Source organism: Lycorma delicatula, chromosome 12 (assembly GCF_047948215.1).
Source record: "Lycorma delicatula isolate Av1 chromosome 12, ASM4794821v1, whole genome shotgun sequence".
NCBI lineage: Eukaryota > Metazoa > Arthropoda > Insecta > Hemiptera > Fulgoridae > Lycorma > Lycorma delicatula.
The window spans coordinates 69,623,740-69,639,343 of NC_134466.1; the positions used below are offsets into that span (position 1 = coordinate 69,623,740).

General features: G+C 29.3%; 1 protein-coding gene across 7 annotated transcripts in view; it reads right to left on the reverse strand.

The window, feature by feature from the left end:
* The window catches only part of LOC142332872 (uncharacterized), a 76,275-nt gene that overhangs the window by 39,020 nt on the left and 21,651 nt on the right, over positions 1 to 15,604 (reverse strand). The window contains exon 1 of one of the 7 annotated variants that reach the window (XR_012758426.1): positions 6,574 to 6,694. The exons of the other annotated variants lie outside the window; for them this stretch is intronic. The gene's annotated coding sequence lies outside the window, so the exon portion shown is untranslated. Of the gene's footprint in view, positions 1 to 6,573; positions 6,695 to 15,604 lie in introns of those variants that run through there. 7 annotated transcript variants of the gene reach the window in all.

Sequence of the window (15,604 nt, forward strand, 5' to 3'; positions counted from 1 at the left end):
ACGTTTAAAACGATATGTTCAATAATAAATAAACTTAATAAAATATTTTTTTTATAGTAACAAATATTTTAATAAATATAAAAATTGTTCAATAGCCGATGATAAATATAATTTATAAAATTGTATCGGGGTCATACGCTGATGGAGGACTTTAGGAAAGAGTAATATTAGAGGTAGTTAGTTATTTTTTTGTTTAATTTTTATGGGATGACATCAAGTAAAAACAACAGTCAGTCTAGACTATGCGAGTGATGGTGTGACGGAGTGAGGGGGGTTGTTGAACAACGCAGGTGGCTACTTTCGCTCTGATTGGCTGCCGTCGGACAGTACTGATCACGTGATGGTACAATTAAAATACAACAAAATACATGTAAAGTTGCTTACATGTGAGTAACAACGTTAATAGCCTTTTTTCTTATATATACATCCGACATAATTAAATTAAATTATGATTGGTCGATTATTTTATATTTACATTTTATTAAAAATAATAATTAATCTTCTTTAATTTTAATAAATATATTAAAATTATTACGATAAAATTGATCGGTTTTGTACAGTAGTTTTCTAACTAAACAAAAACTTTAATGTTAAATAATAACAGATCAAATTTTTCCAGCTTTATTTACAGTACGACCTCGTAATATCCTACACTTGTATTTTAACGAGCGTGGAATAAGAGGTAGATGAAATTAGTGAGATATTTAAAAAAAAAACACAAAATTCTTGCCCAGAATCAAACCCGAGACCAGCAGATTTAGAAGCTAACAATTATAAAATGAAATAAAGCATTAAAGGATAAGAATAATCAGTAAAACTTGTAATTAACTCGATTAAATTTCAGGTTCTAATAAGATGGCCAGATAAATACAACAACGTTGCGTTAAGACTAAAAACAACCTACATTCCTACATTTATGTAATCCTTTTATGTTTATAAGTACAGAAAATGTAATGTTATTTAATACTTCTACAAGCATCAACTAAACATTTTGCCGACCGACCTCGTAGGTGGGGACACGGTTGGAATTTTTTAATCCAACCGTCTATAATGCATAATATAGACTTGTTTAATTATTTATCGAAATATGAGTTTATATTGCAGCGTGTAAGGCATGTGTTTATTGAAGGCTGTTTAACGCTCTACTATTAGTTTAGCGAGTCTCCGACAGAAGGGCGGTATTGTCTCCATAATAACGCGGCTACTAACGGTTATTAGTCATCTCATATTAAATTTATTAATGCTTCTTATATATATTAATATCAAATACGTGTTTTTATATATTTATTTGTATCGACAATATACAGACATCCAGTTCGTCATTTACTTTTATTTTTTAAATTTTAATAAAGCGGATAAAAAGCCAATTCTGACCGGAATTCGAACCCGGTAGTAAGTACTTAGTACTACTTTTTTACTACAGTAAACAAATTTTTTTTTTACCGTTTACTCTCGTAAATATAAGTAATAACATTATCATTCTGGTAACGTTTAAATATTTTAAAATTTGAGATTTAATATTTTACAAGCGAATAAAATGAAATACAAAATACTGTAAGAATTTATTATGAAAACGTATACTTTACTTAAGAGACCACAATTATAAAAGTAAGAGTCCCTCTTGGAAAGTAAAAGTAACATCACAGTTAGTATCATCACCCCCTTTCTTAAACATTAGTCTGCCTCAGACAGCGCGAGAATTTTCTCGCTCGCTCTCTCTCTCTCTCTCTCTTCGGTGCGTGTGGGCGCGCGCAAATTTTGAGTGGTCGAAAGATCATTTAATTCCTTACCAAAAATGCACTCCCAGCAATAATTTCGTTATCGGACCTCCAGCATATTTATGCCTAATCATAGTTCTGTTAAATATTATAAGGAATAAATATAGCCAAATCAAAGTTAATTTTAATCTGACATATTTTTTATGTATCGTGTACCGATTGTTTGAAATTAATTCGTAAAATAAAAAAAATTATATTACTCACTGTGACAGGAGAGCAATCCCATCTAGATATTTTTAAACGTTCAAGTTCATCGACGCATTAAATTTATAAACTTTATTCAAACTTTTAGTTAAGAAAATATCTTCCCGTAAATGATGTTTTTAAAAACAATAAAAAATATAAACTATAGATTTTATATTTTAATTTATGTAATTATATATACATATACCTACACAAAATGATATAGGAAGAAAGTGAAAAAACTTGGGAACAGATTCCAAAGCTTGAAGTTAAGAAGTTCTACAAACTTATGTCCGAAAACAATTTGTTATAGAGTTACGGCTGGCGAATTCGCTAAGGAAAATTAGGAAGAAGCAGTTTCACGTAACTACCCTTTTGAAAACGGAAATGAAGTTCAGTCGTACAAATGACAACTTTACTTCTTTCACCGCAGGGAAGGCTGTATATACCTGTACAGCAATTCCAGCCGCGGAGTAATTCGTTGGTTGTGTATAGATTAAATAACTGCCAAGTAATAAGTAACCAAGTATCTTAGTTGAAATTTACATTGAATTAATCATTCATTATATTGTTGCAATAGTTTCATACTTTTAATTAAGTTCACATTTTTAATTGTATATTAAATATGCTGCCTAGCTAGAACAGACGTAGAACATACTATTGTTATTTCTTTAACATTTTAAAGGAAATTAAAGATTCATACATTAATAATTTTAACAATAATTAAGTTCGTTCATTAACAATTAAGAAAAAAATGACAGATGTTTACATTTAAACAAGCGGACAAATGAATCGTACTTTATTTATGACACATATATGACTAATCATGTCTCTGATAAATATAACAATAAAAAATAATACAATTTATTATTTTTTAATTTCTGAAATTAAAAAAAAGATAATAATAAAAAATTTATAAAAGACAATTTTATAAGATGCCAAAAAAATCATATACACCGGGCCCCATAAAATATTATTGGTGGAGACAATCATTAATTTTTAAAGTTTAATTCACTTTTAATAAAATGCCTACAAAGATTTTATGACTTCCAAATTACTTTCCTATAATCTTTATTTTTATGAAGGAACAGCCTGAGAGTGTAAATGCAGAAAAACGATTTTGTGAGCGGAACAGTCGAGGAATCGATAATTATTTAAATTAACGGGTTGGCCAATTAGCTTTATTTTTGTTACGAGTTAATAATTAATAAATGAATAAAATACAATGAAAAAATTTCAGCCTATAACTAGCCCAAATATAAAACAGAATAATAGCATTTCCTGAATGATGCTGAGGAAACACGTACGACGGAGAGAGTAGTAGCGTCAATGGAAAGTTCTGGGTTTAATCCCAGCAAGATTTGGTATTTCTCATATCCTACAAATCTCGAATGAAGGAGAATGAAGGAGTGATAAGTTAAATGTTAGCGCATTACGCCATTATTTACTATCGGCTGTGAAATTACATAACTAATAACTTCGTTATAAATACAAACTTGTTTAAATCTGAGTCTTGGTTCAACAAGCGATTTTTTTCAGCATTTTAATAATTATTTTTCTCTCAGATTTCTCACCGCGTTTAAGTCACATAATGTTTGAGGTATGAAGATCCGAATATTAGACAATTTAATAAACATTAATCTCAGATTATGTTTAATTTGAACTATAATTAATTTCTGAATTTTGTTACAAGAAAATCTCTCTGATAATTCGAGTACTTAAATCAAGCAATGATTTATGTAAATTTTACGGATAAATAAAATATGTAGGTCCGGTTAATCAGGAGATCGGATGTATAAGATCAGTGATCATTTTACTAACTGTATTATACAAATAAAAAAATTACCATAAACAAAAAGGTTATTTAAGATTTGTCAAAGTTCTCTTAGATTTGTCATCGCTTTTAAGTCGTAAAATGTTTGAGATATGGAGGTCCGAATAATCAACGTTTTAATAAACATTAATCTCAGATTATATTTAATTTGAATCACAAATTATTTCTGAATTTTGTTACAAGAAAATCTCTCTGATAATTCGAGTACTTAAATCAAGCAATGATTTATGTAAATTTTACGGATAAATAAAATATGTAGGTCCGGTTAATCAGGAGATCGGATGTATAAGATCAGTGATCATTTTACTAACTGTATTATACAAATAAAAAAATTACCATAAACAAAAAGGTTATTTAAGATTTGTCAAAGTTCTCTTACATTTGTCATCGCTTTTAAGTCGTAAAATGTTTGAGATATGGAGGTCCGAATAATCGACGTTTTAATAAACATTAATCTCAGATTATATTTAATTTGAATCACAAATTATTTCTGAATTTTGTTACAAGAAAATCTCTCTGATAATTCGAGTACTTAAATCAAGCAATGATTTATGTAAATTTTACGGATAAATAAAATATGTAGGTCCGGTTAATCAGGAGATCGGATGTATAAGATCAGTGATCATTTTACTAACTGTATTATACAAATAAAAAAATTACCATAAACAAAAAGGTTATTTAAGATTTGTCAAAGTTCTCTTAGATTTGTCATCGCTTTTAAGTCGTAAAATGTTTGAGATATGGAGGTCCGAATAATCAACGTTTTAATAAACATTAATCTCAGATTATATTTAATTTGAATCACAAATTATTTCTGAATTTTGTTACAAGAAAATCTCTCTGATAATTCGAGTACTTAAATCAAGCAATGATTTATGTAAATTTTACGGATAAATAAAATATGTAGGTCCGGTTAATCAGGAGATCGGATGTATATGATCAGTGATCATTTTACTAACTGTATTATACAAATAAAAAAATTACCATAAACAAAAAGGTTATTTAAAGATTTGTCAAAGTTCTCTTAGATTTGTCATCGCTTTTAAGTCGTAAAATGTTTGAGATATGGAGGTCCGAATAATCAACGTTTTAATAAACATTAATCTCAGATTATATTTAATTTGAATCACAAATTATTTCTGAATTTTGTTACAAGAAAATCTCTCTGATAATTCGAGTACTTAAATCAAGCAATGATTTATGTAAATTTTACGGATAAATAAAATATGTAGGTCCGGTTAATCAGGAGATCGGTTGTATAAGATCAGTGATCATTTTACTAACTGTATTATACAAATAAAAAAAATTAACATAAACAAAAAAGTTATTAAGTATGATTTTTTTAAACTTTTTAACACTACTACATAAACGACAAAATCATTAATAGTACAACCATATTCTTGAATGAGAATTTAAGACTGACTTTTTTTTTTTTTTTATTCATCTTCCTTACTGGTTGGAAAATTTATTATGTAAAAGTATTGAATAAGTTAAACGCAACGGGGTAAAATAAGAGATGCCTAACTTGGCGGGTAAAGAGTAAACGGTGAAGAAAAAAATCAGTATAAATGGCAACATAGCATTTGTCAATCACAAAATGTTAGAATTGTTTCATATACAAGCTCCCTCCCTATTAAGAATAGTATTCTCTGTATAGTAACCGAAGCGCGCGCGCACAATTTTAATTATATATAAATACTGAAATATACTGTTCTATATAAATATAATTTTTTTTTTCTCACTCAAAATTTGTTATAGCAAAACCTTTGTAATTACAAAAATTAAATCAGATAAAATTTTCAAATTTTTGAGAGAGAGCACTATTTAAAAAATACACTATTAAAAAATATCACTATTTACAAATATTCACTATTTCCTTCGCTATTTAAAAATATTTTCTTGAGTGACAGAACAATGATAAGTTCGTCAAACTACCTATCCTCTTAAATCTATTCATTTATGAATATTTAACGACACGAATGAGATCGGTGAACAAACGGTAAGCTACTTGGGAATCAAACTAAGGAGCTCCAGTAAATCAGAGTATATTTTTGATAACGATACCGATGCAAATTTTTTCTTGCGTAGCACGTTTCATTCTCGTTACCCGACTTAAAAATTGTTAATATATCTAAAATGAAATATTAAATTCGATACTTAAAAACTCTCTTTTTCCTCGTGAAATACATTTTGCTTATATGAGACAGTTAATTTGATACACAATATATTTTACTTTCCTTCTTAATTAATGGTCGAATAACCTAATATATATAACAAATATATAACGTGATTCGTTTTATTTATTTTTTCGACACAGTTTCACTGCTATTTAGATACATTATTAAGATAAATAATTATTAATTTATTTCGTAAAAATAAACAAGTGTAAACTGGATTCTAACATTTTTAATTATAAATATTTTTAAAATGGAATATTGAGTAGATACTAATTTAGTAAATACAATGACAGTAGTTGTGTGTAAATAACGAACAGAATAAAGACGGTTTATCGGGTGTTACATCGCACTCAATAATCTCAAAGGGGAGGTTTAATAAAATATTTTGTGTATGTGTTTATGTGAAATTTTATTTAAGGTGTATTTACATTATACTGAAGTGCTTTCTTGTTCAGTAATTCTAATCTTTATACGAAAGAATTTTTGTTAAAAATATTGCTTAATTTACTCGTATTTTATTTGAATAATACAAACAAAGAATAAGATAACTGCAAATAATTGTTTAAAAAATTCTAATATTAAAAAAGCAAATAAAACATACCTTAATCAGTAATACGGAATATACCAATAGAGATGTACAATGGATGCGTTGATTAAGTTAGGTTAAACAACACTGTTCGCTAGAGGCTTTAAATACGGTGAATTGAGTAATCTACGTCCGACAATTTCCCGCCAATAACTGCATGACTATTTTTCTTTAGTTTCAATCATGGCGTTTGTCTTCCTTCCCCCCTCCCGTACCTCAACGACCGTCGCCGATAGACACAACAACCACACTTTTAAACAACAAAATTATTCCATTTTAAATTTGGTTCGCAAACTGCTTCTTTCACCCTCAATTTTTTTTAACATCAGACCATCCATTATGCGTTGTCTAATACTAAATTACTGTTGTTATTTTTAAAATTTATTATCAATCTTGCGGAACTTATATTAATGAGAATAAATTTTCACTTACACTATAAATGTACGTATTACTCTAACAGCCAACCAGACACAAAGGGGTTATAACGAGATTTTCACTTATTATTTAATTACACCTAATAATCAGTTTATATAAGTAATCAAGCTAGTATAGTACATATAAATATAGTACATGTAAATACGGACCCTCACCCACGCGTACATTTTTTATTATTAACTATTACTGTGTTTGTCTAAATATGAAATCAGGGATTAAAAAAAAATAGTATTATTTTTTTTAGATGTAACGTGACCTCTACAATATTAGAGAGGTAGTTGCTTACCTGCTAGACTAAATGTTCCGGATTCGTTACTCGGTTTGGATCTGGAAAATTTATAATAGCGCATTCTCTAATTACTTTAATAGTTATCAGCTCAAAAAGAAAAATAACAAAGCCACATCTGTTATGACAGATTATAAAAACTACAAATGGTACGTAAAGAGGTAATGATTAGTATTATATCTAAATTTCAAAGTTATCATATCTAGCCGATTTCGGTACTTTACTGTTAAGCCCGTCTGCAATATCAAAATCAAATGGATATTGTACACCCACAGATCTATTTATTAATACAGTTTATTACACGTGTAAATCCTAATTTAATTTTATTTAGATCTTTTAAAATATATTTCGTCGTTCTTAAATAATACTTGGCTCTCGATGAATGAAACAATCCAAAAAATAAACTGAAAGTTCATTAAATAATATGGAATTAGATTTAGACGGATTTCGGATTTTGTTGGATTTTTTAATCTATTTTGTCATCTCCGTAACAGAAAAACCGAATGATATACTGAGGGTTTTGGGTCCGATTCTTGGCTTGAACGATAGCTGACATGTTTAATGTTTTTCTGGGTATTATCAATTAAAAAAAACGTTACCCTTAGGCTGAAAATCTAAGAGTATTTCTCAGCTTGGCAAAAGTTCGTAGCGTAATATGCTTATCCGGCTATCAGTTTTATTCATCACATTAAGACCGTGTAAATGAAAATAAAAAAAGTTAAAAAATTCAATAAAGTCGAATTCGAACCGATGTGCCTTCCCCTTGTAAGATCCAAATATTTCATTAATTAAAATTTATTTTGGCTATAATTCTGGAACCGATGAAAATAAATATCACTTATGACATATCGTTAAAAATCTCTCATCGAGGGCTTATTACTGCAGTTAAGAAAAATTTTTAAATTCAAATTTTTTTGGACTTTATTGGTTCAGTCGATTGCAATCAAAAGGAGAGGTGCACAACTAGATGTTACAACAGTCCTAAATCCAAAATTTCAACATTCTATGGCTAATCGTATTTGATTTATGCGAGATACATACATACGTACGTACAGACGTCACGCCGAACTAGTCAAAATGGATATTTCTGTTGAAATTTGAAAACAGGAATTTTTCGTGATCACAATACTTTCTTTATTTCGTACAAGGAAGTAAAAAAGCCTAACAATTTAAATAAAAAGATGGCTTCTTAACAAAGATAGAGTGAAAAAAAAAATTACTAACCGATAACTTTGCTCATAATTTTGATTGTGAGAGGGAGTGTACGCTTGTGTATTACACACAAGCCTCCAGTCTGTGTGGATTGTAGAGTAGTAATTAAAGACTATCAGACAGTTACTCTACCAAAATAATTATTTATTTCTTAAAAAGTACTTTTACAAAATTAAAAACAAAAGTTATCGTAATCTTTTTTTCCTAATCAACAATTTTGTACAATACAAAAATCAAAATTTTGTAACGTGTGAAATGCCTGACCGGGATTCGAACTCGGGACCTCCGTATAAAAGGCGCTAACTCTCGCGCCACGGAGGCCGGAAAACGTCACTTTCTACTCACGCATTTTTTTTACATTATTTTTTTTTGTTTTTTCATGTTATGAATTCTGATAATAATGTAAGATAATGTCCACCGTAACCGGAAATCGAACCCAGAATTATTTACTGTACAAAAAGAACGGAATTCATACGAACTTCAGATGCAATATTACCCTCACACTGTTTTAACAATATATACGAGTAAGAGTTAAATAAAAATATTGTGTGTACGCGCGCCCTTCAATATTCTTTAATTTCGCAACACTCAAAATTTAAAATATTTTTTGTAAATCACGGATCCATCCTTTTGCATTAGAAATTTCAGGTCAACTGACACACGCTTAACTAACACAGTCGACGTATAATACGTATTAAAATGGCAACAGGACAATTTTCTGGTTATTTTTTTACTACTACCGTTCTGGTTGACAAAAATGTACATTTTATTTTACTTTATCTGATTAAATGTATCACATAACTGACATGTCCGAAAGGTTCTAGATTCGAATCCCGTTAATTTTTTACGTACGAAAATATTTATCTACTTCACTGTCATATTTAAAAAAAAAAACAATTTTAAGTTTGAGCATGAGCCTGTAGGCGTTAACGATGAAATAAATATCGAACTTGCGTAAAATAAAAAAGAAATGCGTTAAACAGAGCTATGTACGTAATCCAGTCAGTTTTCCCTTTCTTATTGGAAGTAAACATATTCGCATAAGAATATGTTACGCGAATTAGCTGCATTCTTTCTTTACTGATTGTCTTTTTTTTCCAAAAATATTACTTCGCAGCTTACGGGAACGCATCGATTAACAAAAAAAAGATCAAACCGTTACATACAGGTAAAGTAAAACAAAAATACTAAATAATAATCGAAGTTGCCTAAATCTCCATCCGGTTGGTTCCATTCATATTTAAAAAAGGAAATATTAAATATTCAAACCGTTTATATTTAACACGACCTGCTCCTAAGAGATCGAATAAGATAACAAATGTCGAGGCTTACACAACCGCATTTCTCTACAACAAAAAAGGTCTGAAATTCTCCGAACCTGCGCGTGCGTTCCCACGCTCGGTATGGGGTAAAAGAGACAGCAATATTATTTTTCACTTAAGATGCAATTAGTACAATTAATTACCGTACCTAACTTCGCACGGGCGCTGCTCAATGGTCACTCAACCTTGCGGCACATTTATGCCTAATCATGTCTCGGATAAGTATAACAGTAAAAAAATAATACAATTTAAGTACAATATTTTTTTTTTTTTTTTTAATTTCAAAATTATAATAATAATAAAAAGCGTATAAAAGATAATTTTATAAGATGCCAAAAAATTATATGCACCAGGCCCCATAAAATTGTGTAGACGATCATTAATTTAGAAAGTTTAATACATTTTGAGTAAAATGCATAAAAATGTTACGACTTCCAAGTTGCTTTCCTATAATTTTTATTTTTACGCAGCCTGAGGGTGTAAATGCAGAAAAAACCTTTTGTGAATGGAACAGTCGAGGAATCGATTACTATTTAAATTAACGGGTTGGTTAATTAGCTTTATTTTTGTTACGATTTAATAATTAGTAAATGAATAAAAGATGATGAAAAAGTGTGAACATATACCTAGCGCAAATATAAAACAGAATAATATATTTCCCGAATGAAGCTGAGGAAATTCGCACGACGGAAAGAGTGATAGAATCAATGGAAAGTTCTGGGTTTAATCTCAGCAAGACTTGGTATTTTTCATACGCTACAAATCTATGATTGAGGAAGATAAAGTGAAATGCTAGCGCATTGCGTCACTGTTTATCATCGGCTGTGAAATTACATAACGAATACCTTCGTTATAAATACACATTTGCTTAAATTTGAATCTTGGTTCAACAAACGATATTATTTCAGTATTAAAAATCTTATTTTTCTCTTAGATTTGTCATCGCTTTTAAGTCGCAAAATGTTTGGGATATGGAGGTCCGAATAATCAACGTTTTAATAAACATTAATCTCAGATTATATATAATTTGGATCAGAATTAATTTTTGAATTTTGTTGCAAGAAAATCTCTCTGATAATTCGAGTACTTAAAACAAGCAATAATTTATGTAAATTTTACGGATAAATAAAATATGTATTCCGGTTCTGAGAGGTCGGATGTATAAGATCAGTGATTATTTTACTAACTAAAAATTAAAATAAAAAAGTTATTAAATACAACCTTATTGTCAAATGGAGAATTTAACACAATTTTATTAATTTTTTTTTTTTTTATAAATAACAAAAATTTCATTAAAAATGATTTTTTTGTATTCATCTTGCTTGGAAGCTTGGAGGTATTGAATAAGTCAAACGCAACGCAGCAAATTACCTGATGCCGAACTTGGCAGGTACACGGTCAAGGCGGAAGGAAAAGTCAGTTTAAATGGCAAAATAGCACCTGTCAATCGCTAAATGTTAGAGGTGCGTTTATGTACCACTCATTAAGAGTAGTATTCTCTGTATATTAACCGTAGCGAACGGGTATTTTAAATAATCTTAAGTAATTTTCAGTTTCAGTAAATCTTATTATCTCTTATAAATAACATTATATTATTTATTTATTTGTATACTCACACACGCACGCACAATTTTCAATTTTAATTATATATAAATACTGAAATATACTTTTCTAAATAAATATAATTTTTTTTCTCATTCAGAACGTGTTATATCAAAACCTTTGCTATAACAAATTTTACTAGACAATAAAAATGTATTTTTATGTTTTTATTCTATCTCGCCCTGTCTTTTACTCTCCATCACCTCCTCTCTCTCTTCCCTCTCCACTCCACCACCACACTCAACCACCTATCACCCGTCTCTCAATTCCTCTCCATCACCCTCACTCTCTCTCCCACCCATTCTCTCTCTCACGCCCATTCTCTCTCTCACTCACCCCTTCGCTCTCCCAATCCCTCTCTCACTCACCCTCTCCATCACTCTCTGTATGCGGTGGGCTACTTAAACTAAAACTACTAAAACTAAAATGTTTTGTTTTTTTATCAATTTTCTCACTCAAAGTGCATTTTTACAAAAACTTTGTAATAAAAAAATTGACTGTTAAGGTTTTCGACGCTTTTTAATTCGTTCGTGAAAAAGCATTAAAAAATTTCTCGTTGGAATTATAACAAAAAAAAACGGTAACGACAAATTAAAAGTTTACGTAAAATTTAACCTCTGATCCAAAGATTTTTCCCGACGAGATGAAAAATTACAACGTCGTTTGTAGTAATAAAAAATTACGCGTATAGAATTTTATTTCGAAAATACGAGTACATCGTTAAATTATGTTACTTCAATTTTTTTTTTTTAATTTCAGTGCTCCTTTGATCAGCCAAAGAAACATAGTTTTTTTGTAATTTCTTTACTTCGCGTCGTTTATAATTGTACGTAAAGAATTAGATGAACTGTAACCGATAAGGAATGCCAAACGATACCGAGATTCGAACCCAGAATTATCGGTATATCAGTCGCTTAATTTATCAACCGATCGATCTAAGGAGATTAAATGTTTCTTAAAAATAGTTTTCCTCTAAAAGAATGATCGACTATACATTTTCAACAATTTTGTGATTTTTTTTAAAATTTAGCTTTAAAATATAAATTAAACACGGGAAATGTTAAATATAAAAATTTGTAATGACTGTTTGTTGTATATATGTCGTACACTTTTTACGAATAATTTCTGCTTTAAATACTATGTACGCATAATTATTAAGATATATGACAATTACCCGGGGTCGAACTCAGAACCTCACATAAATTATAAATATCGGTCGCCTTCTACAAACTCGCTACCGATGTTTTTTTCTTTTCTTACGATTAATTATTGTTAAATATATATGTTAAATAAAAAATACGCCGATAGATTTCTAAAAATATTTTTACGAATTTATTAAAATGATTATTTGTAGCTTTCTTTCCTATCAAAAATTATTTTTTTCAAATTTTTGTGTTATTCCCGAGAATACATTCATTTATGAATATTTAACGACATTAACTGAGATCGGTGAAGAAACAAACGGTAAGCTATTTTGGGTGTCGAACCAAGGAGTTCCAGTAAATCAGTATATTCTTTATAACGATACAGATGCGAATTATTTTCTTGTTTAGCACGTCTCATTCTCGTTACCAGACTTAAAACTTAATATATCTAATATATCACTCACGAAATACCCTTTGCTTATATCAGTTTAGTTAAATATATACACCGTTAATGGCCAAATAACCTAAAATACAACCATATAACTTGTTTCTCTTTATTTATTTATTATTATTAAATTTGTTAATTTATTTTGTAAAAATCAATCGGCGTTAACTCGAATCTAACATTTTTAATCTAATAAATAATTTGAGTAATACATATACAGAATAAAACACCTGCCAATTATTGTTTAAAAAATTGTAATAATATTAACAAAATAAATAAAACTCACCTTAAATCAGTAATAAGGAATATCTCAATAAAAAGATGAAATTTGGATAACGTTACATGTGGATTAGGTTAGACTAAACACTGTTATGTGAAGGCATAACATTGCACTACGTATTCAGTCGCCTATCTACCGATAATTCCCGCAAACAACTAACTACAAGACAAAACATCTCAGTGAATTTCGTTAGTTTACACTCATGATGCTCTTCTCCATCTTCCCCCCACCCCATACGGAATCATCCGACATCGAAAGACACAACCATTTGTTTTAAACAACAACAAAATTAAAATGAAAAATTATTACATCTAAAATTCGGTTCGCAAGTTGTTTCTTTCACAGTCAATTTTTTTTACATTTGACCATCGGTTACACGTCCTCTAATATTTAATTGTTTTTAAAATTTACTATCAATCTTGCCGAACTTATAATTAGATAAAATATTAAAGAGAATTAATTTTCCCTTAAACTATAAGTGGACATATTACTACAACAGCCAACCATATACAAAGGGGTTATAACGAGATTTTTACTTATTATTTAATTGCATATAATATTTATTTTATATACGTAATCAAGCTCAAGACATAGTAGATGTAAATACGGACCTGCACGCGCGCGCACATACAATTTTGTTATTAAGTGTTACTATATTTTTTAAACATCAAATCAGGAATTTAAAAAAAATATATAGTATGTGTGTAAGCGCGTACATACACCCGTAGATCTATTTATTAATTCACTTTATTATACATGTAAAGCCTAATTTTATTTTATTTAGATATTTAAAAATACATTTCGTCGTTTTTAATCAATACTTGGCTCTAAATGAATAAAACAATTTAATCAAAAAATTTTTGAATTTATTTAATTGTTTTATAAGATAACACTCAATCCTGCTATTGCGTAAGAGATTTATAAAAGCACTAGACTCTGTGTTAACCTTGAACGTTCGTAGTTGGTGGAGTGAGGAATGTTTACAAAACAACGAAAGCCGGCTAGACACCGCAGCAAACAACTTTTTTTTATCTCTTCATCACGCATTATTAAAACAAATATTCTTATCTGTTTTAAATAATTTATTAATTTTAACTAGCAGACTATGCTTCACTACGCTAGATTTCAGTATATATTCAAATTTAACCTTTCCTTTTTACCCTTTCTCTCTTTAACTTTTCCCTTCCCGCTTCCCAATTTTAATTTTATCACGTTCCCTTTTCCTTTTCCCAGTTTCTCTTTCCTTTTATCTCCCTCCCTCTTCCTTTCCCGTTTTCTCCTTCTTCCCTTTTTTGATTTTTTACTTTTCCGATTATTCCCTGTATGTATCATCTTTATCTTTTCACCTTGTACTGTTACTCTGAATCTAAATTGTTCTTTAACATCATGAACTGCTAGTTCTATGTAAAGATTAGAAAGTAACGGCGATAGGGAAAATCCTTGTCGGACTGCCTTTCTGATTACGGCTTCTTTCTTATGTTTTTCAATTATTACTGTTGCTGTTTGGTTCCTGTAAATGTTAGCAATCGTTCTTCTACCTCTGTATTTCAACTCTAATTTTTTTAAAATGCTGAACATTTTATTCCAGTCTACGTTATCGAATGCCTTTTCTAGGTCTATAAATGCCAAGTATGTTGGTTTGTTTTTCTTTAATCTTCCTTCTACTATTAATCTGAGCCCTAAAATTGCTTCCCTTGTCCCTATACTTTTCTTAAAACCAATTGGTCTTCTCCTAACACTTCTTTCCACTCTCCTCTCAATTCTTCTGTATAGAATTCTAGTTAAGAGTTTTTTAAATTAAAAGCGAACCAAATCGAACTGTCAGTTACAAATCCTTGTTTTTTTTTTGTAAAAAAAATTATTAATTACACATTTAAAAAATACATTTTTAAATTTATTATATTGATAATAGTTTAAAAGTATTTTAATATAAAAACTATTAACTCGAACATTAAAACTAATTAATACAGATTAATAAGGAAATAATAGTAAAAAAGAAAATCTAACAGTATAAAATAAAATGGTGGCTTCTGAACGATATAGTGGGAAAAAATTAAAATTGTGGTAACTTTATAGTAGTGATGATTACGTAACTGCTAAGTGTATTCTTCACACGTCCATCCCGGGGTTGGCGCCTTATTCGTCAAAACAACTTGACAACAGTGTCAAAATATGAATGTGTTTTGTCAACAGTGTCAAAGTATGTGTTACATTGATGAAAAATTATATCACTTTATAATATTATTAGCTGCTTCCAATGTATAAAACGATGTAGTGAAAATAAACAAAACTGACATTGTAATATTTTCTTTCTGATAA